This window comes from Nicotiana tabacum, chromosome 10 (assembly GCF_000715075.1).
Source record: "Nicotiana tabacum cultivar K326 chromosome 10, ASM71507v2, whole genome shotgun sequence".
In the NCBI taxonomy this organism is placed as follows: domain Eukaryota; kingdom Viridiplantae; phylum Streptophyta; class Magnoliopsida; order Solanales; family Solanaceae; genus Nicotiana; species Nicotiana tabacum.
This window is the reverse complement of record NC_134089.1, coordinates 104,266,965-104,286,258: the sequence shown is the minus strand read 5'-3', so window position 1 is coordinate 104,286,258 and position 19,294 is coordinate 104,266,965. Positions and strand designations below refer to the sequence as shown.

General features: G+C 33.6%; 1 pseudogene; it reads right to left on the bottom strand.

The window, feature by feature from the left end:
* Positions 1-294: 294 nt before the first annotated feature.
* On the bottom strand, positions 295-15,727 carry LOC107795465 (G-type lectin S-receptor-like serine/threonine-protein kinase At4g27290; annotated as a pseudogene).
* Between the last annotated feature and the right edge of the window lie 3,567 nt (positions 15,728-19,294).

Below are 19,294 nucleotides of genomic sequence, written 5' to 3'. Positions count from 1 at the left end.
AGAACCTTCGAGGTCGAAGCTTCGAGTTGCTCCCCCGGGTCTTCGAGCCTTTTTTTGAAGCTAAGGGAGAGACACAGTGATCGTGAAATCAGGCCTCCCGATTTCACCCGTATACAGGTATTCAAATTTTGATTATCCTTTGCTAGTGGGCTATACAAGGCTGTTCAAAATCTATGTTTTAATCAAAAACAAGTAATATTTTACCTTATACACTGTATAATTTTTTGGTAAAGGGCGGTCAATGTCGCACGTAACTTCGCCCCTGCTTGTCGCAAACAAGTGAATCCGTGTTAACTATCTGGCATCTAATGTTGTGATGGGGGTCTTACTCATAGTAACATTTACATTTGCATATTGGCTAGAAGAAAATTCCTCATCCTTTGCATTTCTTTCTATGTAAAAACCTGGATGTTTAGCCTGTGGCAATACACCTTCATTGTTTAACATCACAACAACAGAAGACATACTTGGGTAGTGCTGTATTCTGGGCCGGTCCCGGGCCTTCGTAGGCTAAACGGGCCGGGCTTCGTGGGCCTGGGTTCTGGCGGTCCCGGGCTTCGTGGGCTTAACGGGTGGAACCGGCCCGTAAGCCCACATGGTCCTGAGCTTAACGGGCCGGGCTCGTGGACTTTGCGGGCCTAGCGGTTTTTTTAAGGCAATTTTTTGTAGTATCATAGCTATATTAAAAATATATATGTAGTATATATGTAGATCTAATTATTAAAGTGCTTGACGAAAAAGAAAAATAACAAAACAATAGTAAAACACTAAATTGTCATGCATAATATATTGTCTTGTAGTATATATATTGTATCTTATGTATATATATTATAACTTATTACTTATATATTTTCTTGTAGTATATATTGTATGTTATGTATATATATTCTCTTATATATTTTTTTGTAGTATATATTGTATCTTATGTATATATATTCTCTTATATATTTTCTTTGTAGTATATATATTGTATCTTATGTATATATATTCTCTTATATATTTTCTTGTAGTATATATATTGTATCTTATGTATATATATTCTCTTATATATTTTCTTGTAGTATATATATTGTATCTTATGTATATATATTCTCTTATATATTTTCTTGTAGTATATATATTGTATCTTATGTATATATATTCTCTTATATATTTTCTTGTAGTATATATATTGTATCTTATGTATATATATTCTCTTATATATTTTCTTGTAGTATATATTGTATCTTATGTATATATATTCTCTTATATATTTTCTTGTAGTATATATATTGTATCTTATGTATATATATTCTCTTATATATTTTCTTGTAGTATATATTGTATCTTATTACTTATATATTTTCTTGTAGTATATATTGTATGTTATGTATATATTGTAGCTTATAAATAATTCTAAGTAAATACAAAGAAATATTGCGAAAAGATATTCAAGGGTAGAAGCAACAAATTTTATTACCAAAAATGGCATATCTTTCTTAGTCATCCTTCCCCCAATGGAATGAGCACAACAAGGTACTAATACCACCATTAGAAGGAAAAAAAACTAAGGAAGATGTGACAAAATTCATTGTAGGATTTAACATTGCAGCAAGACCATAAATAGGAGGGATAGGAAAAAAATATTTTTTAAACTTTTGTTTCATTTCATTTATAGCAAGTTCATAAATGTCTCCACCCTCACCAAATTCAACAAACAAATCAGATAGTGCTGCAATATAAACTAAACAGTTTGAAATAGTAGGATAATATTGCCCAGAAAATGCATTTGTAGCAATTTGAAAATGTTCTAAAAAATCTAAAAGAATTTTAACATTCGTCCAATCTTGAGTAGTAAGCATTTCATCATCATCCTCACCACCTACCCGAGAATTAAACGTTGCATTAATTGGGTTTCTATATTCATATGCAACTACTAAACTTTCGTACATACAATTCCATCTAGTCGGGCAAGGTTTAGGAACCTTTCTTTCTCTAAGGCCATATTCATCACATTTTTAAAATACTCTCTAAGTTTACTTCTAGGGTTTGAATAAAAAAGCCAATTAAGAGTCATTCTAACCTTTTCAATTTCTATGTTTAAAATTCGCATACCATCACCGACAATTAAATGATAAATATGACAAATACATCTAACATGGAAAATATTAGTAAATGCACGATTTAGTGTTGTTGTAAGCATGCCTATAGCACTAGTGTTACTAGAAGCATTATCCATAGAAATTGCCATTATTTTATCGCTAAAGCAAAAATATCTACAAATATCTGCAACTGTGTTAGTTATAAACTTACCCGTGTGATGCGAATTAATTATTCTATATGCAATTATGCGTTTTTGCATTATTCATTCCTCATCTATCCAATGACTTGTAACAGTTATATAATCACAATCATTACCACTTCTACCAATACCAGTAGTAATAGAAATCTGATTAGGTATATGAGTAAATAAATACCGCAAATATTGTTCATATTCATGTTTGAATTTATAAATATCACTCTTAACTGTTGCGCGAGGCCAACCTTTATAAGTAAGATTAAAAACTCTTCTAATATAATGAACCCAATTAGGATTAGATGCAAAAGTATAAGGTAAGCACATAACAGTAATCATCTTTGCTAATTCTTCACGATCTCTATTTGGATCGTAATATAAAATACCTCCGGTGACAATGTTAATTCCTGGTTGAACTAGATTTGAACCTGTACTAGGGTTAACCGCAGAATCTACACTTGTCCCCTCTAGCTGCGCTTTCATTTGAAAAAATCTAGCCTTATCTCTAGGGTGTGTTTTTATGTGCCTAGTCAAACTACCCGTGCCGCTACGGTCTCCAGTATATTTATGCGCCATTAATTTCCCACAAGTTTTACACTTAGCCTTATTTTGTTCTCTTACTTGAGTAAAAAAATTCCAAACTAATGATGTTTCTAGGCGTTTAGCAGGTTCTCTATTAAAAGTAGGAGTTTCTACAGGTGGGTCGACCGGTGCATCAGTTGGGTTATTAAGAGGACTAGTAGGTGTATCATCTAAATCCGGTGCTTGGGTTTCATCATCATGCTCATTTTCCTCATTATTTTCTAAGATGGTTTCATTAGGATAAAGAGCATTCATAATTTCATCATCTAATCTTTCACCTGGTGCAACATAATTATCTTTTCGTTGGCCACTACTTTCACCGGTTTTATCTTTTCCTTTACCAAACATTTTTTTCAAAGTAAATGCCATATTAATTATAATTATGCAAACTAAACCACACAAAAATATATTCTTAAAACGTAAGAGTTGAAACGAGTTTACCGGATTGCCGAACAACTTCTTGAAAATTGAAAATCGTTGAACACTTGAAAACTTCAATTCAACAACTTCACAATTTTTCACGAAATTTCAACAATAAATTAAGTAATTGTAGTAGAGAGATTGAGAGAGATTGAGAGATATTGATGAATTGGTGAATAAAAATGAAAGAATGAGGGGGTATTTATAGTTGAAAAATGGGGAAAAGTGTAATTATATAAAGTTTGGGGGCCAAATGGCCATTTTTTAAACTTAAAAACGGTCATATTTTCAGCCCAAACGGCTAGATTTTAAATATGGCCGTTGGAGAATTTTAATTTTTTTTTAAAAAAAAAAAAATAGTCGTTGGGCCCGCCAGGCCCGCCAGGACCGGCCCCGGGCTAAACGGTCCCGGGCTCGTGAGCTAATAGTACAAGACCGGCCCGTCACGGGCTTCTCAGGACCACCAGGACCGGCCCACCAGACCCACCAGGCCCGTTAGGACCGCGGGTCCGGTCCGGTCCGGTTCAGGCCCGGCCCACCAAGCAGCCTTATACTTGGGCGATCTTCAGGACATTGTTGGACACATAATAGACCAACGCAGATTGATCGTACCACTTGAGTTGTCGAACAAGAATCACCTAGGCATTCATCAAGTAGGTCGATTGACCTACCTTCTTTATAGAGTTTCCATGCCTGTACATGTTTCAAGATTATTAGTATCACTAGTTTTGCCAGATACTTTACTAGTAGATAACTCGAACAGGTAAATATAATAGAGCAAATTAAAATTTTTACATGTCCAAGTAGATTGATGCTATGGTCTGGATGAGAGAATCTTCTGTTGCATTTCCCACTCACAATTTCCAGTACTAATATACCAAAGCTAAATACATCTGATTTTACTGAGTATTTCCCGTGCAATGCATATTCTGGTGAGCGGTACCCACTGCATAAAGATGTACGTAAAATAATAAAATTACTAATGCTGAAAAACATGACTTTAACTATATCAAAATTTATCTCAGGGTCAAATTTCCAACTACTCAATAGAGATTCTTACTATGTTCCAACAACTCGGTTTGTCATGGCTCCAATGTCATCCTCTTCGCATATTTTTGCTAATCCGAAGTCTGATATCTTCGGATTCATATCTTTGTCTAACAAGATGTTGTTAGCTTTCAGGTCTCTGTGAATTATTGTCAATTGAGAATCTTGATGCAGATACATAAGTCCCCGAGCTATACTATTAATAATGTGAAAGCGCTTAGGCCAGTCTAGTACCCTGCTTTGTGTGTCATCTGCCAAAATATTTGTTGGCCCGTTAATACGCTAGAAAGTAAGTACCAAAACATAAAACTAAAGTACATCCTCTATTTGGAAAAAAGAATATCATATGGTTGGGCTGCAAAGTATATCACTACTAGTGTATTAGCCCGCGCTTCGCGCGGTCATAAAAATAACCATGAATTTATAAAATACTATGGCACTCTGCATATCTAAGGAACAAAAGTAATGTTACTAAAACTACGACAACCTGTACTTCCACACAAAATTATTCAATAACAAACTTTAGTACATAGTGTGTATATATGTGTGTGTGAAAATCGTATTATCATTTATCCTTGAATTAATCTTATCTGGTTAATGTTGTTTGAAATCTTAATAATATCATCAATTATATCTGGTTTAATTGATTAGGAATCATTGACCGAAATCTTACATAATGTCGTAGTTAAGTCGTGCTTAAGGGAGAATATCTACATTTAAAAAGCCAAGCTAAATTAATATCTTCATTTAACCTAAACTTTACATTCGATCTCGAGTTATTTTCTTCTTTTAAGCTAGCTCTTAGCACAACTATTTTGTTTTCTTTTATTTCTCTATCACCTTTCGCTCTTCTTGATTAATTATTGGCATTTTGGCTTTCGCCTTTTTCTGTAGCCCTTTGAGAATGTCAAAATTAAATAGTCGATCTATTGCATAAATGAATAAAAGATACATCATTTCTCTATCTAACTTAAATGCGTGCGAGCGGATATAACCAGTTTCTCCCTAAAATCCGTCCTTCCATTAGAGACTGCAAATAGGATGTTCAAAAAGGAAATAAAAAATTTAATTCTGTCAGTTAAAGAAGACCGTTTTTTAAATATAATTGCAAAAGTAAAAATTAGATGGTGAAAATTTCAAATACTAAATTCTTTAAGGCCAATTGTCTTTAATTTATATTACAAACCAAACTGAGAGCGGTTTTAACTGAAGTTTTACAGCTGTAACATGGATACAACTAAACAAAAAAAAAATCCTTACAAGTTAAACATGCTAAATAATTTTTTCTTCTCCTCCTATTTCTTCATTGACACACAATAAACTAAAGCTTAAAATAACAATAGAAAATAAAATATTGCTCAGCTAAAATTTAAAATGAAAATACATAACCAAAAATTAAAATATGAAAAACTTAACCCAGAACTTATTTAGAGAGTTAGATGGTGCATCCATATGTACAATTCATACATGGAACATCCAAAATTTTAGGATTGTAAGGAATTTTGCGACACCTCCTGTATCCAAATAACCATTGTGATAATTAGAAAACAGTAACTTATTATAGAACAAATGATATTACTACTCCAAATATGCGATGAAAGGAATAACCTTGGGTAAAGGTCCTAATGAAGCAAAAATATGAATTTTTATACGAAACATGGAGGAATACCATAAAGTTCATAAACTTACAAACTAAGTAAACATGGAGGAATACCATAAGGTTCATAAACTTACAATAAATGAAAAAAAAATAAGGAAGAAGCAAAAAAGTTAAATATTTGCATAGATTCATATTCTCTGTTTATGAGAGCAATTTGCAGTATCGTAGTAGTCCAATACCATTATATTCTTTAAGTTGATGATGCTGTTGTTCGTTACTCGGCTAAGCGAATAATGCCTTTATCTTCAACTATGACTTGAAATGACAAACGGACTGATTGCATATTCGTAATGATTAATATTTCAAAGTCATGTGGAAATAAAATAGGCGAAGTATATTGAAGGCAACTAAACACGAAAAGAAAAAAAGGAGTACCTTGACTTCCAAAAAGAGAAGATCGAAAGAGTACCTATAATATTTGTGGATTCTCAAACAAATGTAGAGAGATGAACAATAGAACACAGAGGAGAAACAACCATAGAGGAATTAATTTTTAAAGAGGAAGAAATAAAACGGGGCCAACTTTTCATCAAGAGGAATCTATATATATATAATTGAGGGACATTGATCCGGTGATGTGGCAGCTTCTTTAACCAGAATAACATTTTTCTAATTTCTCAAATTTTTGACTTCTTTCATATTTTTGCCGTTTACGTTTAGGTGCTATATGCCTTCCGGGAAATGAAAGAGTGCGTCGTTTCAAAGTTAAAGTATATACATGTAGTAATTAAAAGCAGTTGCCTGTCGGGAAGTGTCTCTTAATAAATGGAAGACTACTAACTGTGAACCCAACTTGGCTTTCTTTTCGTTTTCCAGTGCCAATTCTTCAGTTTACTTCCTTTAGCCGCTGATTCAATTGTAAAGTCAAGCATCAATCCAGTCCATTTTGAAGGTAATTAACAATATTTTATTTCATTCATTGGTAATTATAGAATACATTTTCCATAATTTCATGTCGTAATTCTGCTTTAAGAATTAGCAAAATGCATGAGCAACTACTGTGAGGCAATAATTAATTTTTTTTTATTATAGCATTTATACAAGATTAGTTTTAGTTCATTTTCTTATTTTAAGTTTGTAACTAATATTTTCTCAACTTGAATGGTATGCAAATACTTTCTGATTTTTATTCTTTAACGTGTGTGTCATTTTCTTTAATATAATGTTGCACTTGCTCAATAAAATAAGCATCTCAATAAATGCATGTTTAGAATAATACAGTTTTTAATTTTTAACTTTAAATTGAGTTTATAAACAAAAATTCAATTAACAAATAACTAATACATATATATAATTTTCTAATTTCTGATAGAAAATTAGCAATAATATGAAAATTAAAATATTAGTATATAACAAAATTAAAGGTTCGAGTTCACTCTCAAAGAGAGAGAGTGAGAGAGTATTTGACCACTCTTGTATTTTTGTCCCTCGAGAATCTATTGATGATTTGATTCAAAATTTAATTTCATTTGCAATTATAGTTATTTGTACAATATGCATTTACAAGAAAGAATATAAGAGTTCGGACTCTTGCTTTTCTCAATCATAATATTATATTCTCAATTTTATAGTTTGCTTATTTTCTAGAAATCTTTGTACCCTCCACGTGTATGATTTAAACTCAAAAAGTTTTAAAATATGTTGCAATGACAAGAGGCGGTAGTCTTTCCTAACGATTATTTGATGCTAATAAAAACTTTGTATTTCATTTATACGATTTCCTTTTCTAATATACAACTAATAAAAATAATTTTATTTGTGTAATTAGTAGAGTAGCTTTAAAATAAAATTTATGGAATTTTAATTTTTCTGAATCTCCTTAAATCTTTCTTAATTATATAAATAATTTCCTTGGTAATGTATAATAAACTATATATAGCATTGCATAGAAGTATTTGCTCTAAATGAATAAATTTATGAACTAACATGTGAATTAACCCAATATATATATTGTTTAAAAGTGTTTTTTTTCTACTAAAAAAAAGAATGATATAACTATATTATTTAGCCTGTTGGTCTCTTTGTAAATTTACTAATATGTAGCGCGAAGCGCGGGTGATTCTACTAGTGATGGTTTATAATTAAGATGCTTAAAAAAATAAATGGGAAAATTAGGAAAAAGTAAAAGTTGAGAAGAAAAAAAAGATAGATACGTTTCGTGGGACCTTCAAAAATAAAAATCCTGCTAATTCAAATAAGCAAACAATATCAAGAATCAAGATAAAAAGAAGTAAGAACATAGACGAACTAAAAATAGTACGAAAGTTGAAGTGATTGTAAACACTTCTAACCTTTTTATGATGTAAGTACTTGATTTGCTATTGAGTTTGCTCTTTGCAATGGTGCCTCTGCGAATATATTTGTTGACATATTAGAAGCATCAAGGATGAAGAAAACTGGCTACAGACCCAACAATCTGTCTTGTTTGCATCATAACTTTTAAAATCATTCATAATCTCAATTTTTAAATCCATTTTTAACAGAAAGTACTAAAAACGCAACAAAACACATATGAAAAATTAACTTCATAAAAAGCTAACAAAAAATTAGTTAGAGTAATTGAACTAATGCTAATCCAACTCTTTTTATGACCCAATTAACTCAGTCATTTAAAAAAAGAAGAAGAATAAGGAGCAAAAAGTAAAACACCAAATAATAAAATAAAAATGCATTTAGAAGATATACATAAATATGTTATACGCCAAAGATATAGAAACTTTAGCAGCAAAGTGACTACCCTACCAACCCATCAAAACCCTAAACTCAAAGCTGCAGCGGCAATGAAACGTAACTTTTTGGTTTCTTTAACAGGTGCGGTGCCTTTTCAATGAAACGTTGGAGAAAATATACGGAAAACGTTTTGAGAAGGGTAAGTCGCCAAAAAAGAACGGAAAAAAAAATTAAAGAGACAAGCGTAATTAATAGAAGTTAATATGTGACTTTTGGTTTTTAGTATAGCAAATAAATAGGAAAATAGGGTAAAAACCCAAAAACTGAGAAAAAAGGAAAATATGTATTCTGAATGATGAGAGGTACCACATCAGATTTTAATGACCCTCTTTTATATGTAAAGGATCTTCATTAAAGCAACAAATGAAAATACGTGAATTTCTTAGATAATATTGATGTAATAAAATAAATTATCTACAATTCATAACCACAAATTGCACTTGAAATATTAACTAAGAGAAGTATCATTTTTTCGGACTATAAAACTTACTGTATTCTTGAAAAAAATCACGCATATATATATAAATGATATAACATACCAACGCTTTCTTACATGAAAGAAAATATCCCAAATTTAGAATGCGTAATACTGCAATGAGGTAATAAAAGCAGTCTAGTCTTCCCTTGTTATGATCCTGAACAAACAAATGTGAAGACTTATTATGAAAAACTAATACCAAAAAGCTGCTCAAACAATTCAGACCCTGCCAATCCAACAAAAAAGAAAGATGATGCAATGCTCCTAATGTTTTATATATGGGTATTGTTAATCGGAGAACTCATTCTCACCAATTATCTTAAGTACCTCTGAAAGACTTGATAATGCCATCTGAAGAATGTCATACATCAATCAATAGGTTATCACCAATGATCTTTTGTTTAGCACCAGCAAAAAGTGATTTAATTTGGTGATCGGAATAATTTTGCATAACAATAGACCTTTATAATGAATGAAAGCTTACAATTCTTGGAGGATTTAGAATTGGTAAAGATCTTAATTAAAGCAATGAGATTTTTTTTTTACCATGGCGATCAAATGAGATTATCGCAAAGAAGTTCTATTGTCCACGTGTTATCTACTCTGTTAGTGGACGTTTACATAATTTATACAACCATAATTAGAAACCTATAAAGAAGGAAATTATTAAATTGTGTTTAAAGGTTCAAACTAAAACAAAAAATAATGAAATTTTCTCAGACCTTTTTGGCGATTAAAATCACAATTGGGATAATTCAAAATTTTATTGTAAAATGCTGAGAAATTGCGAGATAGTTCATTCGTATAGGATGCATAAGGGGCGATTAAAATCACAACTGGGATAATTCAAAATTTTATTGTAAAATATTGAGAAATTGCGAGATAGTCCATTCGTATAGGATGCATAAGGGGCGATTAAAATCACAACTGGGATAATTCAAAATTTTATTGTAAAATACTGAGAAATTGCGAGATAGTCCATTCGTATAGGATGCATAAGGGACAGTTCCACAACTGCAATATCCTAAGCAGACTTGCAAACGGCATTAGTTAAGACTCACGATCAAAATATCCATGCTCTTAGGCAGAAAATTTGCTCAATAGCTTCGTGAATACCGCCTCACTTTTGGTAGAGGAGTTTCTGTAAAATATTTTTCACCGAGAGTTGATATACAATGAATTGTAGTTTTGTGCCTTTTAACCTAGGGAGACTCTTGGGCTTTTAATGTATTGATGATTCTTCGGAAACGGTCGTGACTTTTGAATGGCACACGGTTATTGTTTTAACTAAATTTTTTGGGGCTTTTTACTACATAAGTAATAATTGAAGGGAAGAGAAGAATAAGGGAAAAATCCAAAAAAAGGAGAAAAAAGAGAAATGTGTTTCTTGGCCAAAGAGAGGTGCCAAGTCATCACTCTTAGTCCCTCCTATATATTTATATATAGATTTATACAGCCATAATTAGAAACCTATAAAGAAGAAAATTATTAAATTGCGTTTAAAGATTCAAATTAAAACAAAGAATAATGAAATTTTCTCTGACCTTTTTGGCGATTAAAATCACAACTGGGATAATTCAAAATTTTATTGTAAAATACTGAGAAATTGCGAGATAGTCCATTCGTATAGGATGCATATGGGGCGATTAAAATCACAACTGGGATAATTCAAAATTCTATTGTAAAATACTGAGAAATTGCGAGATAGTCCATTCGTATAGGATGCATAAGAGACAGTTCCACAACTGCAATATCCTAAGCAGACTTGAGCGGCATTAGTTAAGACTCACGATCAAAATATCCATGCTCTTAGGCAGAAAATTTGCTCAATAGCTTCGTGAATACCGCCTCACTTTTGGTAGAGGAGTTTCTATAAAATATTTTTCACCGAGAGTTGATGTACAATGAATTGTAGTTTTGTGCCTTTTAACCTAGGGAGACTCTTGGGCTTTTAATGTATTGATGTTCTTCGGAAATGGTCGTGACTTTTGAATGGCACACGGTTATTGTTTTAACTAAATATTTTGGGGCTTTTTACTACATAAGTAATAATTGAAGGGAAGAGAAGAATAAGGGAAAAATCCAAAAAAAGGAGAAAAAAGAGAAATGTGTTTCTTGGCCAAAGAGAGGTTCCAAGTCATCACTCTTAGTCCCTCCTTTATATTTATATATAGATTTATACAGCCATAATTAGAAACCTATAAAGAAGAAAATTATTAAATTGCGTTTATAGATTCAAATTAAAACAAAGAATAATGAAATTTTCTCTGACCTTTTTGGCGATTAAAATCACAACTGGGATAATTCAAAATTTTATTGTAAAATACTGAGAAATTGCGAGATAGTCCATTCGTATAGGATGCATAAGGGGCGATTAAAATCACAACTGGGATAATTCAAAATTTTATTGTAAAATACTGAGAAATTGCGAGATAGTCCATTCGTATAGGATACATAAGGGACAGTTCCACAACTGCAATATCCTAAGCAGACTTGAGCGGCATTAATTAAGACTCACGATCAAAATATCCATGCTCTTAGGCAGAAAATTTGCTCAATAGCTTCGTGAATATCACCTCACTTTTGGTAGAGGAGTTTCTGTAAAATATTTTTCACCGAGAGTTGATGTACAATGAATTGTAGTTTTGTGCCTTTTAACCTAGGGAGATTCTTGGGCTTTTAATGTATTGATGTTCTTCGGAAATGGTCGTGACTTTTGAATGGCACACGGTTATTGTTTTAACTAAATTTTTTGGGGCTTTTTACTACATAAGTAATAATTGAAGGGAAGAGAAGAATAAGGGAAAAATCCAAAAAAAGGAGAAAAAAGAGAAATGTGTTTCTTTGCCAAAGAGAGGTGCCAAGTCATCACTCTTTGTCCCTCTTTTATATTTATATATAGACTTTTACAGCCATAATTAGAAACCTATAAAGAAGAAAATTATTAAATTGCGTTTAAAGATTCAAATTAAAACAAAGAATAATGAAATTTTCTCTGACCTTTTTGGCGATTAAAATCACAACTGGGATAATTCAAAATTTTATTGTAAAATACTGAGAAATTGCGAGATAGTCCATTCGTATAGGATGCATAAGGGGCGATCAAAATCACAACTGGGATAATTCAAAATTTTATTGTAAAATACTGAGAAATTGCGAGATAGTCCATTCGTATAGGATGCATAAGGGACAGTTCCACAACTGCAATATCCTAAGCAGACTTGAGCGGCATTAGTTAAGACTCACGATCAAAATATCCATGCTCTTAGGCAGAAAATTTGCTCAATAGCTTCGTGAATACCGCCTCACTTTTGGTAGAGGAGTTTCTGTAAAATATTTTTCACCGAGAGTTGATGTACAATGAATTGTAGTTTTGTGCCTTTTAACCTAGGGAGACTCTTGGGCTTTTAATGTATTGATGATTCTTCGGAAATGGTCGTAACTTTTGAATGGCACACGGTTATTGTTTTAACTAAATTTTTTGGGGCTTTTTACTACATAAGTAATAATTGAAGGGAAGAGAAGAATAAGGGAAAAATCCAAAAAAGGAGAAAAAAGAGAAATGTGTTTCTTGGCCAAAGAGAGGTGCCAAGTCATCACTCTTAGTCCCTCCTTTATATTTATATATAGATTACGCTCTTATGCAGCTGACTTCCTAGTTCTTTTCTTACATGTTTTTGTCTTGCTTCATTGTGTTTTCATGATTGGAAGAAGATTATTGAAGTACTCCTAAAGATACCAGTTCATTGTAGTGCAATTATTAATCAATATGCACAATATTGGATGGAGAAGTTGTACCAAATATAAATGAATCAAGACTCCCGTTTGGCAAGTACTCATAGATCAACATTTTTTCTTCCCCTTCAATGCAGCAGCCAAGAATCTTCACCAGATTCCTATGTTGAAGTTTTGCGATATATAAAACTTCATTCTTGAACTCGGTTTCTCCTTGTGTTGAAGTTCTAGACAGCCGTTTGACAGCTATTTCCTGTCCTTCAAGTGTGCCCTAAACATCACAATCTCTGCATGTTAATATTTTCAATACCTAATTGGGTGTTTTTCTTGTACAAAACTGCACCAGGCCTCAAGTTTTTATACCTTATAAACAGGTCCAAAACCGCACTCTCCAATCTTTTTGTCCATTGAAAAGTTATTAGTAGCCTTGGCTATCATAGATAAGTCAAACAGTGGTATCTCAAATTCTTCAGCACAATTACTCCTGTTGTAATCTATCTTATAGCTGCCACTGCATCCCCATCTTCCTGCCAAAAGAAAATTATGTGAGTTCTGCAAACACCAGACAAAAAAGATAGGTAGTTGTTTTCACATTTATTCTATTCCTCTACTTTGCTCAGACGGGACAAAAAAGGGCTTATCCAGCTTACCTTTCTTTTTGAGTTGTAAAGCGTTCTTCCTTCTTCTGTAGCAGACCAGCAGGCTAAGGATTACCAGAGTCACACCAACAGATAATGGAAGAATCCAGAAAAGTACATTTCCTTCCTTTCCATCCGATTGCTGTACACTACCTGCAAGTAACCAGCAAATTAAAATAATAAATTTCACTTTCTGGCTCTTTAGGAGCCTTGGCATAACTGGTAATTATGCTGTCATGTGACCAGAAGGTCATGGGTTCAAGCCGTGGAAACAGCCTCTTGCAAAAATGCAGGATAAGACTGTGTACAATAGACGCTTGTGGTCCGGCCCTTCCCCGGACCCCACGCATAGCGGGAACTTAGTGCACGGGCGTAGCCTTTTTTTTGGTCTCTCCAATCCTTAGTGGAGTTGATAATTGATATTGAGCTATAACGACCTTGCTAGCCTTTGTAGTACTGCATGTCATATCTAATTTCTCAACTTGCGAGTGAGATTTTTACCTTGATGGATGCTATATATGAACTGCTAGGTCTGTAGAAAACTTTTGTGCCTATCAATTACTTACAGGGAAGTGACTGAGGTCTAACCAGTCATTATGCTTAGAGATTCAACTTATAATTCAGATCAATTTCACTAAAGTAGTAACATTTGTCTTCTAATGAATTTGTTAGTTCCCACCTATATACCGGCCAAGCAGGACTTGGCAGTTAATATATCACTAGTAGATGTTTACAAGCGTAGGACAAGTTCGAACTTGAAGTTAAGGTCTGCTTTGTTAAAAGTACCTGCAACCATAAGTTCTTTTTTCATCTTCAGGTATAATAAATCAGAAATCACTGGCAACTCGGACTCAGCAATAAACCTACCTGATTCAGAACCAGCCATTCTGATGTATATATCTTGCTCTTCATTGGGTACCTGCCGAATGTCAAGCAGATTCTCGAACCACAATAAGCATCCACTTCCTCCATTTCGTATGTCAAGATTTGAGTAAGCCATACAAGAGCAATTTTTAGAGCAGATATTCTTGCATTCTTCTAGTGTCATAGTCACATTGCACCAGGAGTTCCGTGTGTCTGGCAATTTGATATGTGAATACTTCAAAAATACGTCTCCTTGGAGGCAGTTTAGTGCAGTTCTCCGGACGCAGCCACCTGACCAGTCTGTCTTCCGCCAATCTTCAGTATCTTTTGGCACAAATTTGTCTAAGCAACCACATACAGGAGAATCTTGACTGTTGCAGCTACCATATGCACCACACAACTTGTAATCATCACAGTTTTCTGAGGGCATTAAGACAAAAGGGACCCAGCCCTGTTGTCGGTCACCCCAAGTCCAAAACTGTATGACACCATTCTGACTTATTATCAATCTCGCGATAACTGAATATAGGAGCTTATATGTAAAATACACCTCTATCTTGCTAGAAAATACTCCAAATGTATAGAAAGTACCTTCTCTAGAGTTTGGTGCCCCACTAAAACGGCGACCATTCCATGGTTCAGAGCGATATACAACATCTGTGCCCTTTTTCAGGATCACGTTCTGTGGATAACCAGAAGGATCACAGTGATAGGTAAAATCGCCAGGAGCTGGATCCTCCTCGTTCTTCCACGATGACAAGTACACCTCTCGACCAGTTACAAAATTCCAACCAAGCTTCATGCCTGGTAATAGTGTATCAGTCGGGTGATCAAAACTCTGCCAGAGGAAATTACTGGGGTTATTATCACCAGCTTCTTTCACAATAAGATTTCCAGAATCCAACAACTGTGCAATGGGATTCTGCACAGATCTAGAGGTATTAGTTGACCATACAACTTTGTCAGTGCCATTAAGAAGGACAAGAAGACCTGGCTCAATGACCTTAAGGATACCTGATCCACTGGTCAAAGGAGCTTCCCTGTTGGCAACCCACACCACTGTCCTAACAGATATATTCTTGTACCAAATACCAACATAACGAAGCTTAGAATTACCTGGACTGAAGAGCCCCATTTCAAAGGTTCCACCAGCTGAAGTAACATTGGCAATTGGCATCGCCATCTTTCAGAAAATGGGTTGTAGTTATATAATCTGTAGCGCCAAAACTCTGGTGGATGGAATACAACAAGTAGATGAGCAAGAATATGTAAAAATGTTCCCTTAGTAATGCCTTCATGCTTCCAAATCCAATGAATGATTCTTGTTCGTGTCACATCCAGGGCGTAGCAACTAGCAACTCTGAACCACATCCAGTAACCTAACAGTTCATTTTACTACAGAGTACTGTATGTCGCCTCTGTTCCAGTTTACGTGAACCTATTTACCTTTTGGTCTGTTTCAAAAAAATGTCCTATTTCTAAAATTGGTAACAATTTAACTTAAACTTACAATTTTACCCTTAATAAAAATTTTTTATAACCCCACAAATACTCTGGACCCCTTTTTGATATGTTTTTGACTACAAATTTCAAAAGTATTCATTTTTTCTTAGGCTAAGGATTACCATGACCACACCAACTGACAATTATATATTTTCTCACACGAAAATTATAAATTTTTTACTAACTCACAAAAATTATAGTGACACGATTTTTTATTTTTTGTTTCAGTCTAATAAATAATAATTTAATTAAAATAGGAATGACCTAACCTACTCGATCCAATACCCTCATATATAAACTAAAACTAATAAATATGCCGTGTTCCGCGCGATTGTAAAAAACAACAATAAATTTTCCAAATGTTATCTTATAAATATAGTTGACATACAAGAGATAAAAATTTCATATCTGTATGTATTTACACAAATAAATTTTCTAAATAAATGGAAGGTATTTAGAAAGAAAAAAAAAAAGGGAAAAGGAGCAAGAGTACTTGCTTAGCGCCTTCTTAACCCAACATTAAAGAGATATATACCTTCTTAAAATAAATATACATTAGCGGTGTCTTTTTGAAACATTTGTTTCAAAGTATCCAACATAATTTTTAATACTACAAACATGAACTTTTAGCTTTCAAAGTATCCACGCACTTACAAGTATGAAGAATTCTACTATAGTTAGTATATAGTGAACTGACATAAACAAACTCACCAAAAAGCAAAGACTATGAAAAGCATTCAAAGCACTATATTATACAATCATTCTCAATCTTCAAACCGCAAAATATACTATATATTTTCAATCCACTAAAATACACAATGAAATAGTAAAGAAACTTAAATAATTCTATTAGATATTTATTATAACTAGTCTTAGGGTACACCGTGTTGCGCGTGTATCCTATTTCAATGAGTATATTTTTTTAAAAATTATATTAAAAATAGAAAATAAAATTTTAAGAAAAATAATGATCGTTGATCCTATTTAGCTAACTCTATAAAGGAAAATATTATGTCCCACAAAAGTACTCAATCATCTCAGTCAATATATTCAAGTTAATATTTACTCCTATATTTTTATTTGATATCATTGTTTAACCAAAAAGTGGAATTTCGGTTAAAGCCTTAATTTAGAAAACTCGGGTTACTGATAATCAAAGAATGAATAAAGGAAAGTGATTTTTGCCAACAATAAGATAACAAAGTAAACCAATGTATTTAGATTGTATTTCGTGTCCTTACAATTGACCCATTTTTTTCCCTTTTATAGCTATCTTGGAAATATGTATTTTGCCTTTATCATAATAAGGCAATTATAGATAATTAAAGACATTAAATGCTACGTTACATAATCATTGTATTTTAATACAGATCCTCTAACGTTTTTAGTATTTAATGCTCATTAAATACTGTATTTATACTTTCTTGTGCTATCAGATTCATTCTCCTTGATTCTTGGACTTAAATAGGTACGGATGTTAAATCTTTTGAGTATCCGCTCGTGCCTCCCCTTATGCCTCTGCTCGTATCTGTTGCAACTCGTGCCTCTTTGCCAATCATAACTCTTTGACCAGTCTACGTGTCATGACACGTCATCTTCCAATCACTTTAATATGTAAACTCAATTTTTCCCAATACAGATAGTCCCCCCACTTGCCATTTATTCATCAATTGAATATTTGGGAAGTGGAATTCATTAAAATGGGAATTTTTGTCACCATTAATACTATAGCAGAATCAACGCTTCATTTGTCACTTCCATTTAATGCTCTTCACGCGTGGCACCCCTTTTACTGGTTCTGCAACTTTGCAGCGCTTTTTAGGGATTTTTCACAGCTTCACTAACCACGAAGCGTCAGTTCTCATTATGACTTTTCCATCATTGCACCTTTTCCTTTGACGGTTGCTTCGCAGTATAAATATAATTTTCTTTTTTGTCTTTATCACGTAAAGTTCTCAAAATATTCAGTTCTTGAATCTTTGTTTGTTTCTTCCTCGTACTATCATGTCTTCATCAAACCCTAACTCTAGAAGGGTCCACATAGTTGATAACTTCCCTAATGCCCCCAGTAGGAGCAGAAGAGGAGGTAGGCTTCGTAATTTAGGATCTTCATCCATGCGTGGTTCTTCTCTTCCTTTGCCTAGTTCTGGCCCTTCTTCTAGAACTAGAGGTTTTCTTTCACACAGATCTTCTTCTAGAGGTAAGAAATCTTTTGAATCTCTTCATGAACCTCTAGTAGAGGAGATAGTTCCTGCGGAACTATCTTTCTATAATGACAGAGAATCTCTTAGAAATCAAGTATCTTCTTTAGATCGTGCTGATATCTATCCCACTCAAATCACTGAATGTTTGATTTCTTTAGTTCGTAGAGACTACCATTGGAGTCATGACTTTCCTATCATTATTCCCATTTCGAATCAAAGAATTACCTCTTACTTAACCGGTTTTTCCTTTATCTGTACATACCCTTTCACATTAGGATCCAAACCTGCTATCGATCTTGTTATTCTCGAGTTCTGTCATTTTTTTGATGTTTACTTAGGTCAAATTGGCCCAATAATATGGAGGGTTGTTTCCTGTTTGAGGCATTTGACCAACATAGCCAGTGTGCCTTTTACTTTCCCGCATCTAATTCATCTTTACTCCCCTAGACTCTTTCGTAATGGTGTTTTTACACTAGTAGCCAGGAGCAAAAGAGTTCTAGTTAGCCCTGAAGATGACAAATACCGTGGCTGGTATGCCAGGTTTGTTGCTGCCCCCCCCCCCACTGTTGGTTTAGTGGGTGATAAGAAATTTCCCTTCCCTGAGAAGTGGAATTTTGCACGTGAGTCTTCTAACTTTCTCGTACCTTTTTCTTCAATTTTGTTGATTTTTCTAATTTTACTTTTCTTTTCCAGCAACCATGAGAGTTGTGGAAGATGTTCCCAATTTTTGTGATTGGGTAGGAAAGTTGTTGAGTATTGCACCAATGGATGGTAGATCTTGGAAGACCCCTTCCCAACATTTTGGTTGGAAAGTAAAAACTTATGGTAAGAGCTTTTATTTCATTTTACATATTGTTTTTTCCTGAACCTATCTCAATCCTTCTTTCTATCAGGATTTGCTATTCGAGGAGTTACTGCTGAGGCGGTTGCGGCTTCTCGTATCTCTTTGGAAAGGGCTCAAGAAATAATTCTAGGCTCTTCATCGAAAATAAAAAGTCGTTGACGACCAAGACTCCGAAGAAGAGGAAGACGGGGGTTCCTTGGTAACAAGGCCACGGGCTCGTAGATGCATTATTTCCGATGATGAAGCAGAAGCATCCCCCCGCCGTTCTATTCCTCTTACCGAATCTGTTGAAGACCTGGTAGTGATCCTCGTTG